Source organism: Nicotiana tabacum, chromosome 16 (genome assembly GCF_000715075.1).
Source record: "Nicotiana tabacum cultivar K326 chromosome 16, ASM71507v2, whole genome shotgun sequence".
Classification (NCBI taxonomy): domain Eukaryota; kingdom Viridiplantae; phylum Streptophyta; class Magnoliopsida; order Solanales; family Solanaceae; genus Nicotiana; species Nicotiana tabacum.
Genome location: NC_134095.1, coordinates 110,193,578 through 110,211,197, shown reverse-complemented (window position 1 = coordinate 110,211,197; position 17,620 = coordinate 110,193,578). Strand labels below are relative to the sequence as shown.

Genomic DNA, 17,620 nt, shown 5'->3' with positions numbered 1-17,620 from the left:
AATCACCCAACGGAGCTAACAGAATTGACGAAATTCTATTCCGATGCCGTCTTCACACTGCTCCGACTACGGTCCAAATTCTAAAAGTTAAACTCTCATTTAGGGACTAAGTGTCCCAAAATTCTTCGAAACTCCAAATAAATCCTCCCGTCAACTCACAATAGCGGAAACAAACACAGGAAAAACAGTTAATAGGGGATCGGGGTGTTAATTCTTAAAACGACCGGCCGGGTCGTTATATCCTCCTATACTTAAACATTCGTTCATCCTCGAACGAGCATAGAGACATACCTGAAGTAGTGAAAAGATGAGGTAACGGCTGCGCATATCATGCTCAATCTCCTAGGTCGCCTCCTCGACCGGCTGACCCCGCTATTGAACCTTTACTGATGCAATGTTCTTTCACCTCAGTTTTCGAACCTGCCTGACCAATATCGCCACTGGCTCTTCAACATAAGATAGATCCTTGTCCAACTGGACTGAACTAAAATCCAACACGTGCGACGGATCACCGTGATACCTCCGGAGCATCGAAACATGGAATACCGGATGAACTTCTACCAAGCTGGGAGGTAAGGAAAGCTCATAAGCAACCTCCCCAACACGCCGCAATATCTCAAAAGGACCATAAACCTCAGACTCAACTTCCCTTTCTTCCCAAATATCATAATGCCCTTCATAGGCGAAACCCAAAGCAGAACCCGCTCTCAAACCAGATAGGAAACATGATGAACTTTCCAATCCGCGTAACTCTTCTGTCTGGACTGGGCTGTACGGAGTCTATCCTGAATTACCTTAACCTTCTCCAAAGAATCCTGAACCAAGTCTATGCCCAATAATCTAGCCTCACCCGGCTCAAACCAACCCATCGGAGAGCTACACCGTCTACCATATAAAGCCTCGTCGGTGCCATCTGAATGCTGGACTGATAGCTGTTGTTGTAGGAAAACTCCACCAATGGCAAGAACTGATCCTAAGACCCTCCAAACTCAATCACACACGCACTGAGCATATCCTCAAGAATCTGAATAGTGCACTCAGACTGTCCGTCCGTCTGAGGGTGAAATGCTATACTCAACTCCACCTGAGTACCCAACTCATGCTGTACGGCCCTCCAGAATCATGATGTGAACTGAGTACCTCTATCTGAAATGATGGAAACTGGAATACCATGCAGACGTACAATCTCCCGGATATAAATCTCCTCCAGTTGCTCCAAAGAATAGGTAGTACACACAGGAATAAAGTGTGCGGACTTGGTCAGCCGATCCACAATCACCCAAATGGAATCGAACTTCCTCAAAGTCTGTGGGAGTCCGGCTACGAAGTCCATGGTGATCCGCTCCCACTTCCACTCCAGAATCTCTATCTGCTGAAGCAACCCACCCGGTCTCTGGTGCTCATACTTCACCTGCTAATAATTGAGGCACCGAGCTACAAACCCAACTATATCTTTCTTCATTCGCATCCACCAATAGTGCTGCCTCAAATTCTGATACATCTTCGCGTAACCCGGATGAATGGAATACCACGAACTATGGGCCTCCTCTAGAATCAACTCCCGAAGCCCATCAACATTGGGTACACAAACTTGAACCTGCATCCTCAATACCCCATCATTGCCAATAGTCACATATCTGGCATCACCGTGCTGAACCTTGTCCTAGGACAAGCAAATGAGGGTAATCAAACTGATGCTCTCTGATACGATCAAATAAGGAAGACCGAGAAACCACGCAAGCTAGAAACCGACTGGGCTCCGAAAGATCCAATCTCACAAACTGGCTGGCTAAGGCCTTAACATCCATCACCATGGGCCTCTCGGCTGTTTGTAAATAAGCCAAACTCCTCAAACTCTCCGCCCGACGACTCAAAGCATCAGCCACCATATTGTCCTTGCCCGGGTAATATAAAATAGTGATATCATAGTCCTTCAGCAGTTCTAACCACCTCTTATAGCGCAAATTAATGTCATTCTGCTTGAACAGACATTAAGTAATCTGGATAAGTTTAACTTTGAGAAGTGACGTTGTTATTAATTAATTAACAAGTTTCGTCTTGTCATCTTTTCTATCTCGTAGAAGTAAGGTAAAGTCAGCCCAACCATACCCAGGCTAATTTGACAAGTTTAATTCCGTCTCATTTTATACAGTAACAGTTCGAATATTCCACAAAGTATAAAATGTTATTGACTTATGTATGACTACTATGTTAAGGGTCGTTTGATAGGAGGTATAAGAATAATGTTGAAATTAGTAATGCTGGCATTAGTTATGTTAAGATTATTTCTTATTCAATATTTGGTTTGGTGTATTAAAGTATTATATTATTTTTTAGTTATTTACAAAAATATCCTTCATATTTTTTAACTTTGTAACCTATTTTTATTGCAAACGTTTTATTACTCTCTATACTTTACTCTTTCTAAAGCAAACTTTTTTTTAAAGGGGAGGAAAATTAAAAGGGAAAACTAATTGAAATATCAAAGTTAATAGAGAAGAAAAATTTAATTGATATGACATATAAGACAAAATACCAATTATTAAAAAAGCGGAAAAGGGCCTAAACTACCCCTATTGTTTGCTAAATGGTTTATAAATACCCTCCGTCCATCTATCCGTTCAAAAAAAAATACACGACGTTAATTCTATTAACAAAAATACCCCCCGCGACTAACGACAGAATTGGTGAGTCTTTTATTTAATGACCTGGCAATTTTATGTCCTAATTAAAATAAAAATTATTGCACGTTATCCACTAAGACTGCTTTAATAGTAAATTTTAAATAAATGTTTCATTTAAATGTATTTATTTATTAACTTTTGTTATATCTTTATTAATAATCTATAATTTTTTATAATTATTTTCCTAAATTATTTTTTTACGTTTACGAGATATAATACTTATTAATTTAATAGCTCAGTATTAGCTAGTAACTATTTACAAATAATTAGTTATCATGGTATAGTATGGTGAATTACGTGTCATTTTATTAACTTATTGAAACTTAAAAATAAATGATGCTAGAGAATCATATTTAAATTTTGAATTATATTTTTATATAAATTCATTTTCAAATAGAAAGCATATTAAATAAAAGAAGTATTTAAAAAATAATCAAATAATAATATCGAAATTCTTTCAAGATTCATTACTCCTTATGAGATACATATAAGATTTCGCATCGAATATATTACTTTTGATGTTTGAGTTGTAACGACGTTGTAACTAATTTGCATATTATAATAATGTCATACTTTTCGTATTCTTCATAGTTGAATTATAATTTATAAATATTTTAAATTGATTATTTGATTTTAATGTATTTTTTATAATTATTTTTATTTTATACTATCTTAAAATTCTTAAAATTAGTAAAATTTAAAGATCTGTGGGACTTACGCCCCATGTCTCAACCCCCACCTTTTAAAACATTGATTGCAATAAGGAGGGAAACAACAAGTGCAGTAGAACACCAAAATAAGCACACAGAAGAGGGAACAGAAACACAACCCAAATCCGAAATCATAAATACGGTAAAGACAAGTGTTAACTCAGCAACTATGACAGTTTTCACATCAGGTCTTAGCCAACAAACTCCGATCAATTAGTCAAATCCTTCAAGTATAAATCTTTCACCCATAAGTTCTCGAATAGAAATCTTTAGAATATAATCCTTCCAAATAAAGATATTTCAAAATATACTTCCTTCAATTCCAAACATAGTTCTTTCAAAATAAATACCTTTCGAATATAATCTTTTCAAATAAGTATCCTTCGAATATAAGTCACCCTGTGATACATCGTCTTATAATCACACACGAGTCTCAATTCCTTAACCCAAACACTTGGCATCATATGCCCTCATCACATGTCATAACCGTACTGACGACTCACGTGCCAAATAGAGTCATTCTCACATGAAAGGAAATATACTCAGCAATATCAAGAAAACCTTTTATCTGATAAGGGTGTTTAGCTATGTGTATGCCTATGCAAATGTCCTAATATAGTTCGTACCAGCCAGTAAGTATAAGGAAAAGAATGGACAACATGTAGAATGTTTAAAAGAATGTAAACATAGAAGATCAGTAGCTCAGAACATAGATATAACAACATGGGATCTCCCAGGATACCGTCCCGTAGTCCCAAATATAAATGTGCAAGGGGATCTCCCGGAATACCGTTTCGTATTCCCAAAGTAAATATGTAGTGCTGAGGGATCTCCTAGAATACCGTTCCATAGTCCCAAAGTAAATATGCATGGGGATCTACAGTAATACCGTTCTGTAGTCCTAAAGTAAATACGCAGCGCAACCAATAGAGATAAACAGTTATAACACATCAGAAACCTCGTGCATCACCACAACGAGTACAACAACAACAATGACAATAATACAAGTACGACAAGTGAATCAACTTAAGAACTTTAAATCACAAAGAAATGGTAGAACTCATTCACAAGGAACAACCACAGTAAAGAATGCTAGGCATAAAGAGAGCAGATCAACAAGGCAGTAACTAATATGCCACAATGATTCCACAATGTGCAGTTCGACGACAAGGAAAAACTAACACGAGTCAAATAGTTCCAAATAAGGGCAAGTCAACTAAACATAAGCTATCTAGACTTCTTTTAAAGGTTGGGCAATTACAAAGAATATTCAACAATTCAATTAAAGATAGATAGCAGAAAGGTAATCATTACCTCAATTAACACTAAGCAATTATAGGAGGAGATGATGATAATTTCAAATAAATATAAGCATTTATGAAGAGATAGCATAAAAATAGAAGAGTTAAAATCTTCAGTTAAGTCAAATAAGAGTTAAATTTGCAATAAGAGTGAATCCTAAAGCGATTAATTCTAATTTAAGCATGTTGATGTGAAATAGGAACTCAGTCATATCAAGAACAACTTCATACAGAGTTAATATAAGAACCTAAGAACCCTAAAAGGCCAATTTTCCACAAATAAGTCCGAGCACGCACTCGTCACCTCGTGTACACGAACTACAATCAACATAGAAGACTCAAATCCTAAGGGGAAATCCTCCACATAAGGTTAGGCAAGATACTTACCTCAAAGAAGATAAACCAAAACTCTAAAATGAACTTCTCGGGTGAAATGACCTCCGGATGGCTCCAATCTAACCAAAATAACTTCAAAGCACAAATAAAACTCATAACAAACTATTCCGGATAATAAAGTCTCAATCTTTAACAAAATCCAAAAATCGGTCAAAACGTCGACCCCCTGGCCCACACCTCGGAACCTGACAAATTTTACAAAAATCGAATGCCCATTCCGATACGAGTTCAACCATACAAAATTTATCAAATTCCTATACCATTTAGTCCCTCAAATCATGATTTTTCATTTTAGAAATGTTCTTCAAAAACCAACATCTTCCTCAACCCAAAACACAAATTAAATGAAAAAAATGAAGATAAAATCATGGAATATACTAAATTCTAGGTAAAGAACACTTACCCAATCGAATTTCTTGAAAACCCCACAAAGAATCGCTCAAAACCGAGCTCCACAAGTCAAAATATGATAAAAATGGTCTAACCCTCGATTTGGGAATATATTGTGCCTACCCAGGTATTTGTGCATCGCGAACGCGGAAGAACAATCGCGTTCCCGGAGAAGGAAAATGAAAGCTGCGCAGTTGTGCTTCATGGATGCAACAACATGATCGCGAACGCGAAGAGGAAAAATGTGATGGTCCAACAACTGCCCTTCACGAATACTTGAAGTGGTATGCGAACGCGAAGAGCGAAATGACCTAACTACGCGAAAATGATGGAATATATACGAACGCGAAGAGGAAAGTGATCAGCAGCGCCCAGGGCCTGGTTCTGCTACGCGAACGCAGAAGTGAGGATGCGAACGCGATGAATGCGATGATCAGGGCTTCGTGATCGTGAAGAAGGATATTGGACACCAGAAACCAGCAATCCAAAAATAGAGGAAATTGGCCCGAAGACCACCCGAAACACACCCGAGGCCCCCGGGACCCCGTCTAAACAAACAAACAAGTTATATATCCTAACACGGACTCACTCGGGGTCTCAAATCACATCAAACAATGTCGAAAATACCAATTGCGCCACGAATCGAACTATGAACTTCAAAATCTTCCAACTTCGAAAACTCGTGCCGAACCAATCAAACAAATCTGGAATGATGCCAAATTTTGTAGACTAGATCCAAATGACACGACGGAGCTGTTCCAACTCTTGGAATTGCATTCCGACCCCGGCATCAGAAAAGTCAAATATGGGTCAAACTTCTCCATTTTCAAAACTTTAACTTTTTCCAACTTTTGCCGAAATGACTCAAACTACCCTACGGACCTCCAAATCTGTATCCAGATGCGCGCCTAAGTCCAAAATCACCATACGAAGCTGTTGAGATCATCCATAACCCATTTTGGAGCCGTTTACTCAAAAGTCCAATTCCGATCAAATTCTCACCGCTTAAGCTTCCAAAACTAGATTCCTTCTTCCAATTCGACTTCGAATCCTCCGGTAACTGAATTCAACCTTGCATGCAAGTCGATACACATAATATGAAGTTGTTCAAGACCTTACGCCGTCGAAGGAGCTTAAATACTCAAAATGACCGGCCGGTTCGTTACAGTATGTCGCATTTGCATGGAGTTGGTAGAAGGTGCATCACATTTGCAGTGGAGGCATTGCGTTTGTGAAGTGTAGCGGGGGGATGGAGACTATTTGGCCTTCACGATCGCGAAGAATACTACTGGGCATAGTATAGAAGTTGCCTTTTTTTGGGTTTTTACCCATTCTTTCATATTTTGAGCCCTAGACTTCGAAATGAAGAGATTTTCAAGAGCAATTTCACTACTACATTGGAGGTAAGGAATTTTCACTTGGATTTGGTTTTATACATTGATTCTCCATGGATTTATACACCTAAAACTTAGAATTTTAAAATGAAATTTGGTGTTTTGTCTACAACTTAAGAGTGTGTATTTTGAGGATAGATTTGGACTCGGTTTTGGAATCTAATCATATAACTGGACTCGTGGGGTTATGGGTAATCAGGACTTACCCATTTACTTGGATTTTGACCATGTGGGTCCTGGATGAGTATTGTTGACTTTTAGAAATTTTATTACACAATAAAGATTTATTGTTTGGAATTTATTCCTATGGCTTTGTTTGACGTTATTGAAATTTATTTGACTAGATTTGAGTCATTTTGTGTTGATTGTTGTTGATTTGTAAGACCCCGTAAAATTTTACCCAGGACTCGAGGTTTTGGGGGTGACGAGGTAGTCTAGCATGTTGGAATGTCCGCGGTACCGACTTTTTGGGTTGTGCAAAGCATTGAGGAGTTGGTGGAAGAAATTGGCAAAATAAGGCATTTTTGCGGTCCCTTATACGGCCACGGAACTACTCCGTGGGCCGCAGAAACACCGTAGAGTTAATCAGGAGAAGCTTAATTTTGGAGGTTATTTTGCGGTCAATTATGCGGCCGCATAAAAGTTTCGCGAACCGCACTTCCATCGCAAAATCAACACGAAAAATTCCGAAGGGAGGTTTTGCGGTCGCAGAAGTGATCTGCGGACCGTAGATCTGCCGCAGACCAGACCAGGCCAACCTAGGTTTTCGGAGGTCATTTTGTGGTCCATTCTGCAGATCGCATACATGTTTCACGATCGCATTTGCAATCGTAGATCCAGTTCAAATGGTCCATTTTGTATTTTTATAACCTGATCCCATTTTAATAAAAAAATTTAAGGGGGTTATTTGGGAGCAAAAGTGTGATATTTTTAGAGAGGGGGAAGGAACTAGAGAGAGGAGGAAGAATCTCCACCCACTCTACTTAACCATCTTGCTCAATCTTGAAGAATCAAGGAAGCCATTTGCTAAGCCATCGCCTTTTCGGGTATGTTCTTGTTCTCAATCTTCCATGCAAGTTTGTTACAGGTCTAAAAAGGTCAGGGAGTGGAAGATATGGCATGCATGTATCGATAGAAAGGTCTTGGAGGTTGTTGAATTACCCGGGATGAATTGTTGGTTGATTTTGGTTGTGGGGTGAAAGAAATCCCATAGGAGAACCTTGTAGTAAAATTGCACACCTAGTGTTTGATGAAATGCTTAAATGAGATGGACCCATAGACCCTTTCCTAATTATGATTCAATTTCGTCATATCTCCAATAGATTAAAGTCGCTAGAAGTTTCGGAATATTGTAATAATCTAAGGAAGGCTCAAACAAGGTATGTTGGCTAAACTCTTTCCGTAGAATCCACTTCCTCGAAATTCTCGTAAACTTCGATTATGGGTTCATCAAGTTCCTATTTCCATCATGTTCCAAATGCCTATATTTTGATTCATATTCCGATTGTATAATGTTATACTCCTCTTTTATGCTTATCCCCAATGTGTTTTGAATTCCTACATGCCTATGAGCTGAAGATATGATTTTTTTCAAAGGTAATGAAAGAAAGAAAGTGTGAATTGTAAAATGCGGCCATCGTGCCAAGAATGATAATTTACAATTGTGGCCAAGAGTGCCATTAAAATGAAAGAAAGTATGAAAGGCAATGAAACGAATGTGATTTCATTTGTATGATTGATGTTTTTGGGAGTATAGTTAGGCCACCGAGGAAGGCTGGGGCATAAACACCCAAGCCTGAAACTACACGTGCTGGTGTAGGGATTGATTGAGGGATAAATTACCATTATATTATATTGAGATTATTCCCCTTAAATGGGATGAGTTTAATTGAGAGCTAGCAAAGACGATGTTGACCCACACGACATTGTGGTGAGACGGCTTAGCCGATCGGGCAGAGATCGGACGTTATGCCGCGCACATAGTGGTGTTGTGGGTCAATATTGAGTCTCATACATTAGGGTGAGACGGCTTAGCCGATCGGACAGAGATCGGTCTCCGTGTCATAATCATGGTGGTGTATCGGTGCTAAAGATCTCCCAACCTAAAACATTGATTTTACTTGAAGATTTACCCCACTCTTGACTTGGTATTATATTATTATGTGGTTTTTCTTATTGATTTCATGTTCCTCTCATTTCCTAGTGGCTAAGTTATATATATATAATTAATCCCAAATAGGGTCCATATTTTACAAATTGTTCAACTACTACCAATTGATCTAACCTCCTATAAGGAATAAATATTGTCACACAATTAAACTACCAATTACATAAGCATCAGACGAATACTTCAATAGGAATATGGTGTATGTAACTTCACAAGCCAAGTGCAAACACCCCACAGTAGCACCTATAAATCTCTCACCAGGCTCCAAGTTTTGCATTCCAAAGGACAAGAAAAATGTGAAACTCCAACGTCTACACCACTCCTTAGAAGCCGTCTAAAAGACTCTGCCCATATATGTGTAGTATGTAGCCTTTGCTAATGAGATCACGTGATCTCGAACTAACCTCACTTCAATTTGACAATGTGCAGTCACGAACCTCACCTCCAGCATGTTATAAATTTTCCAATACTTGTACCAATACGTAGTAATCCAGTTATCTTGAATGCCACTTGCATGACTGCATGTGTGAAGACGTACACGTACCAGTATGTGACTTTGTGTACTCACATATGCAATAGAAGAAGGTCTCCTACCTGCTGTAATTGCTTCGTACATTGAAGAGCCACCATCAGATTAAGCATGTAACCATGCTAATACCACTAGCAAGCAACTCCACAACATACAAAGTCTAGTTAAGATAGCCAAGGCAGGCAATGTTAAAGTATCAACTAGCATCAACCCGTTTCTTTTCTTTTTGCTATCCTAACCCTAAGGTTAGGTAAGTGAGCCTTGTCAATGTTAAGTAGTCTACTTCCTGCACTTGGCAGTTTAGAGAAAGAGTGAAACTCAATTGTACCTGCAAAAGAAAACACAAGGTTAGTTAAAAGATCTGCCACTATGTTGCCTTCTTAGAGAACATGCTGGAATAGCACGTTGAAGTGCTCCTTCTATTACACCTCATGTTTTCGTACTTGAAAGTACACTATAAATAAATTGATGAAAGCTCGAAAATGAGATGTACATCCCGCATTTTCGTACATTAAAGTTTCGTCGTAAGTTAATCGATGTAAGTTCGGAAATGAGATTATTTTGAGATTATAAGTATTATGCTTTTTGAAATAAGTGATAAATAAATTCGTGAAGGTGAAAGGGCGAGTGAATCGAAGGAAATGAGTTTCGTCGAAGTTTGACATTTTGGGATAAAATACGGTCTAAGCTATAATGCCCGATATTTATGGACTTGTACCATACAAGGTACCACATGACCATGATAGTAAAGCATATAATGTGTATTAAAAGTGAGTAGTATTGTAAGTAATTTGAGATAATTCTTAATTATGTGAATAATTGGGTAATTATTAATTTTACGTGGGAGATTAACTAATTAATTAAAATCTTTGGATAAAATTTAATGCACCCCAACGTGGCAGCAAGTGCCATTTTTGATCAACCAAACAATGACTCTTTGAATTAAGAGATTAGGTGGCATATTTAGAAGAAATTGTTGGCCAAGTCATCTTACAAAGTGGGGCCCACAACCCACAAGTTATAAAAAATATTCCTAAGTTATTAAGTGAGATGCTTGTATTTGCTAAGTGATGGATGATGCTACAAAAGGTAATAGCAACGAGAATTGCGATTCTAAGAGAGCACAGTATAATCTTTCTCAAGAATATCACATGGATTATTTCTTACTTTGATCTGACGTTATATGTTTTGTCGCGTTTGACATGTGTTGGAAGGATTTTCAAGAGAATCGGTTCAGGTATGTTAAGGTTATCCCTTCTTTCCTTTTGGCATTATCCATACGATACATACGGAACGAGCAAATGCATAACTTTCATAAATGACTCTATTCATAGAAGTACTAGGAGTGCATATGTTCTTGATTCCCCATGTGTCATATTATTCTATCATCTATTCATGGGTCTCAGAAAATGCGTAAGTTGATAAAGTTTATTTCATAATATTAATCAAATGCATATTGATCTCATGACATTCTGAGAAATCTTGTTAACGTACTTTTTATGCATTTCATTCATGTATACATGTACATTTGACCCATGAATAGATGGCGTTATATACGCGTATATTATATGTATATGGGATATGGGAAAAGGTTACGGCGTTATATACGTACCACCACCTGATCAGCTGGTATACGTTGATGATTTTGCCTACAATGGCTGAGATGATATGATGGGATGCCCTCAGAGGCTAGATGATGTTATGTACCCAAATACTTATGTATCATATGACATTTATACGCATATGCATGACATTATAAATATTAAATGATTCACAGAGCTATTCATACTTACATGTTGAGTCTTTTACTCCATGTTTCTCTTATGTGTATTATTTACTGATTTGCATTCATTATATACTCGGTACATTATTTGTATTGATGTCCATTTTGCTTGGGGACATTGCGTTTCATGCCCTCAGGTCTCGATAGACAGGTTGAGAGTCCTCCAAGTAGGCTATCAACTCAGCGGAAGGTGTTGGTGCACTCCATTTGCTCTGGAGTTGCTTATTTGATTAGTATGCTTTGGACATGTATTGATTGATATGTCAGGGTCCTGTCCCGACCTTGTGACAGTTATGTATTCTTAGAGGCTTATAGACATATGTCATGTCTATGAAAGATTGTATGGCCTTGTCGGCCTATGTTTAGTATATGAGTGATTATTTTGGCCTTATAGGCCCGTACGTTATATGTATAAGTCAGTATATCATGTTGGATCATCTTATGTCAAACATTCCCTCATGGTTTATTCTAGTTATCTTATGACCGCCTTTCTGGGTTATTTACCTATGATAGAGTGATACGAAAGATATGTTACGTTGGTACTCAGTTGAGTAAGGCACCAGGTGCCAATCACGGCCCATTGGTTTGGGTCTGACAAAAGTGATATCAGAGAATTTAGGAATGTCACTCTTTCTTCTTACTCTAGATCGTGTGGTAGAGCTCAGTCGTAGAAATTCAAATTCCTAAATTCAATTTTATTTGTAATAAGATGATACCTACATCCAAAAGACAGTTGGTAAGAGATTGAATATGGCTGTGGAAGAGTTAACCCAGAGGAACTCGATTTTGCATCATGTTTGTGATGAATAAATATGAGGTCTTCAGCAAATCATGTGTGTACTAAGACGTGTAAGCTTCTTGATAAGGAGCCTTAAGGAAATAATATCTATCCACCAATATGGTGAGAAGCAATGAGAGATTCAGAAGCTAGATACAAGTTTCAACAAGCAAAAGAAGCAAGGTGAAAAAGGGTATGAGGTACCCAGTTAATGAAGATTATCAGTATTTACAAATTAGGCAGAGAAATATAAGCATTTTGAGTTACCTTCAACAGTTAACAGAGGTATGTACAAATGGCCAGACCTATCGATGTTATGCTATATGGGAGCTAACATATATGGTTTAAGAGAAGGACGGGATATTAAAATCCGGTTGGGGTTAGAGTAACCCAAAATGATGAATGGATTGCTTGAGACACCCAGCTGGTGCACTCTAGAATAGTAAAGCTAGATAAGAATACTAGAATGTTCAAAAAAAAAAACTATGAAGATAGGTACTGGAAGCCTAGAAAGGAGAAATAATTACCTTAATATGGCTCCATCGGCCCTAGTAGAGGGAGAATGTTAGGCAACCCGAAGAGCCAGTGGATGGAGCAAGGGGAGCTAAAAGCAAAAGAATGTCTTGTCGAAGTTTTCAGAATAAAGTGATAGACAGAAATGTTAGCTGGAAATAAGAAAAGAGTTAATGAAGCATTATGAGTAAGATGTGATACATGGATGACAACGGTAGATCATAAAAATGATAGCATTACAGAGTCTATAGTCAAAGGAAGGAAAAAAATGAGGTGACAGACCTTGAGACAACAAAAGAGTATAGGCCATAAAGTCATATCCTTATTTTAGAAATAAGTTCGTGACTCTAACATGATCACCAGAAGGAAAAGTTAGACCTCTGAGTAATAAAAATCAGTATGGGCTAGTGTATAAGGTAAACTTAACATTAAGTAGGGATCGAGTGATTTGATAATAGTCGGCATTGTGAGAATTTCAGAGATTACGTTCCGGCAATAATAGAATGGACGACAGAAGAATAACCTTTAAAGGTCATTCAGGAAGACGCTTCCCTAAAGTAAGCAATGTGAGCAAAGCTAAGCGTAAGGGACTATGTGTGCCAGTTATACTAGGTGTCACCCTCGTGAGTAAGGAATTTTGTTATCCTTTGTACAGAAGGATTTCCGCAAGGCGAGTAAGGGTCACCGATGATGTGAAAAGATGCCAAAGATAAAGAGGTAAAACATCTATACGTAGATCATTATAGCACTAAATCTTAGTACTCCCCTACAGGGGGGAATATGGAGTGATGTGACATTAAGCCAGAATTAAGTGGTTCTAGTAACTATGGAATAGTAAAGAAAAATTGCGATAAAAAATTAAGAAAGGAATGAGATTGCACTTATCCAAATCCTACAGATATGCTACAATTCCAGAACATTATGCAAACACGACGTCAAGGAGAGGAAGTAAGGGTTCCTGCCCGAGATGTTATTGATAAATAAGGAGCCAGAGCAAGACGTAAGTTAAGACAAAGGAAATAACCCAAGAAAAATTCTGTGGATTATTGATATGAGAATGGGCCAATGAGTAGTTAGTAGTTGATTCAGGAAAAGCCTAGTTATGGCTAGACAAGAGGATGCAGACAAATAAATAGATCGTGCAAGATAAACATAGTGAACCCCAACATGGGGAATTTAGTCTCACCATAATCATGACCTTTGAAAAATATTCAAATAGGAGTTGGGGTAGTTAAAGGTACCGTATGAATGTTAAATAAATAAAAGAGAGTGCCACTGGGAAGACAGTCCAAATATCAGTACAGAAATAACCCTACAAGCACAAGGTCGTAGATGCAAGTAACTATGGATAATTATAGGCGAGGAAGGACATCAAAAATTTCGTCGAGTATACGATGTAATAAGCTCACAGCTTTACAAGAGTCAGAGGGTCCTCCCTAAGTACTACAATGAAAGACTAGCTGAGGAAATAAGGAGGAAGGCTTCAACCTAAACATAGTAACTTGAAGGAGAAATGGTCATGCAAAAATAGTCTCACTACAAAATTGTATGCACTCCAAAAGAAAGTGACACCTACCGTGGCTAATGAACGGGAGTAAAATCGAAAGTAATATTTGAGACCATATGAGTTGCACAAAAATTTCAGCATGCATGGGAACTAAATAAACTAAGTATGCATGTAACAAAAGGGTAGAAAGATCAGGAAAAGTAATTGCCTATGTTTAAAGACAACTGAGATGGAATGAAAGGAATTATTCGGTCAATGATCAAGAGTTAGTTACATTATGAACGCGCTTAAGACTTCAGAGTATTATCCATACAGCATATATTTTGACAATTATACAACCGTAGAAGACTCTGATATAAGTTAAAAAAAGAGAATGGAGTCCAGGTCATAGACAAAGGATTGAACTGTTAGAAGATTGTATCATGGATATTTATAACGTCCATGAAAGGCTAAGGTAATAACTAATACCATGAGCCGCAGATCGGAAGATAACTTAAGTCTACATAAAGGTTTATCAGAGGGAAGAAAAAACTAAAGAGTTATATGAACTAAGTAAACCAGGAGTCTGATTATTGGACCCAGAACATCATAGAAATCGTGATTGAGAACATATCAGATCACTCTTAATATCAGAGGTACAAAAGAGATAGCACAATAGCCATATTCTATAACGTCTCTACGATAAAGCCAGGAAGAAGAGTACCAGCCTCATAAGAAGTGAGTATGAAGCTCCCACCGGATTGTGTATGTCACACCTCCTTTTTACCACCACAAGAGGGGATATAAGGGAGTTTTTCCAATTAAAGTGACATTATTCCAAATGGGATTATTTATTTATTTTTCAGAGTCGCCACTAGAAATAATTTATCCGGTGTCCCAAGTCACCGGTTTATTTTAAAATCTCAAATCGAGGAAATTTTTGACTTTATTTAAAAGTCCGCGAATCAGAAATTCTAAATAAGGAATTCTGTTAACCCGGGAGAAGGTGTTAGGCATTTCCGGGTTCCATGGTTCTAGCACGGTTGCTTAAACTATTAAAGTTGGCCTATTATCCGATTTATTACATATTTTAACCTATTGTGCATTTTAGCTTTATAACCGCTTTTAATTAATTTAAACCACTTTTAGGAAGATTCAATATTATTTAAAACACGTCTTAAACCACGCTACATGAAATGCACGCGCGGTTCGCGATATGTTTGTTTTATTAACATTCGAAGTTGTTATGATCGGGTTACATGAAATGCACCCCCGATAGATATCATAATTATGTTACGGGAACCGTACCCATAGCCATAATAATTTATTATAAACGTGCCTAACACAAATTACGAATGTTCAAAGTGTTTTATACACTAGTTTTTTTTTATTTATGTGATGGCTATGGATTATAGGATTCATTTGTAGATGGCATGCCTCAATTCATTTTAAAAGATTTGTACTCAATTAAGGCAAACTATGGATGTTCATATGATTTACTAGATTAATATTGACAGTTGTGAATGGGCTAAATAGCTAAGTCCAAACATTTTGCTTCAAACACACAAATAGTTCCCAATGACCATAGTCTGTGACTTGCGTCAATTCTTTCGATAACAATCCTAAGCACACAGTACTTGAGGCAAATTCAAACCCCCCTCTACACAAAAAGTTCTCTGTATGGAACACTAAAGGGAATATTTTTCCTTCTCATTCATTACTAACAAATTGACGTAAATAAGAGTATACAAGATTCCAATAGAGAGGAAATCTGATTAAAATACGCAGGAAATGGCAAATATCAACAAATTACTGCCTAAAATTCTTCCTATTAACTAAAAAGTACGTAAATCCCACATAAACATACTAAATTAGTGTATTTCCTACGAGATAGAATTCTTCTAACTGTAGCCTTTTATTTTCACCACTTTTGCCTAGAAGTTTGGAAATTAAAATGCTCCTAAAGATTCGGTAGCAACACGCAACAACGTTTATATCAGGTTCCGCTAGCATCTTGACAATGAGAATCATAATGTTCATAAAAACAGTTAAACAGACCCAGAGTATAAATTTTGAGATTTACTCTATACTTTTGTTAAGTATCCTAGATGAATAATTATTTACAGTGGCCGAGAATTTAGACATGAGAGAAAGTTCAACTACACAGCCAAAACAATTCAGAATAATTCGTTGACTAAGCTTCAAGGCATTCCTAACAATCACTAATATCCAACTTAAATCTTTAAATTTAAACACTTAAACCAAACAAATCAGATGTAGAGGAATCTAGTAGCCAACCATAATGAACACACAAAAATCAAACATAGATTTAGCAAAACAGTTCAAGTCTTCATTCATACAATTAAGGGAAGATTACAAAGTGAGCAATCACATACCTAGCGGCAAGTGAAACAACTTCAAAAATCGAATAACAACCAAAATACTCCGAAGATGGAGCTCAGCAATACAGTGAATCAATAGTAGAGCAGCAGAATTTCAGACCCATGAAATCGACTTCCACATCTCGTACAAACCATAAAAAGAGGAATTGAATTTCGAAATTAATTTTTCTTCAAACTTCTTTTAGAAATCTCAGTTCTTCTTTGTTTTCAAGCTTTGTGATTTTCAGATCTTTCTTTGAATTTTCTTTTTTAGCTTTGCTTCAGTCATTTATGTGTGTGTATTTGAGCGACGAGAGTGTGGAGGTAAGGTTCCATTTTTTGGTTTGGAAATGAAAGGTCTATTTGGTGATGATGAAGAACGAAGGGGGGGGGGGGTCTATTTTTTTTGATTTTTCTGATAAGGTCTCCATTCGAGAAGAAGAGCAGCGCCGTTTTAGGGGTAATGGTTTTAGGGTAAAGTGTAGCCCTAGATTTTAGGAAAGTGGGGTTTTAAAGTGCCAATCCGGGTCACGGGCTGGCGGGTAGGTTTGGTTTTTGGGCTAGGTAGGAAAAATTGGGCCTAATTTGGGTACAAGGACTAGCCCAATATCCAATGAAATCTTTTCTTCAATTTCTTTTCTTATCTTTTTTCTTTTTCTTTTTCTTTAATTAAAAATACTAAAATTAAAATCCTAGATTATCTAAAAATGTGAAATTAAACTAATTAACTAATTACAGAAATTATAAAAGCTACTTAATCCTAAATTAAAAGAGAAAAATCAATAACCTAATAATAAAAGGAAAAGTGTAAAAATGAAGCATTTTTGTGATTTTCATTTTATAAAACAAATAATTACTAATTAATCCTAAAAACGTAAAAACAAATCGTAAATGTAATGCATGGTATTTTTCATGTTTTAAATAAAACTTAAACATGCACAAAAATGCAAACAATTAAAAAAAATTCTACAAAAATTCCTAAAATGGCAAATAATTAACAGAAAATCTATTTTCTTGGGATTTTATAGGAGTATTTCGTATAGGGCAAAAATTACATGCTCACAGCTGCCCCTCTTTGCTCGGAAACACGAAGAGTTTTTGGGCAAAG

At 37.0% G+C, this 17,620-nt stretch overlaps 1 long non-coding RNA gene across 1 annotated transcript; it reads right to left on the bottom strand.

The window, feature by feature from the left end:
• Positions 1-9,140: 9,140 nt before the first annotated feature.
• Positions 9,141-16,995, bottom strand: LOC107799212 (uncharacterized). The gene is made up of 2 exons (XR_001651085.2): positions 16,528-16,995; positions 9,141-9,899 (listed from the first exon to the last, which is right to left on the bottom strand). It is a non-coding gene; the product is annotated as an uncharacterized LOC107799212 (long non-coding RNA).
• Between the last annotated feature and the right edge of the window lie 625 nt (positions 16,996-17,620).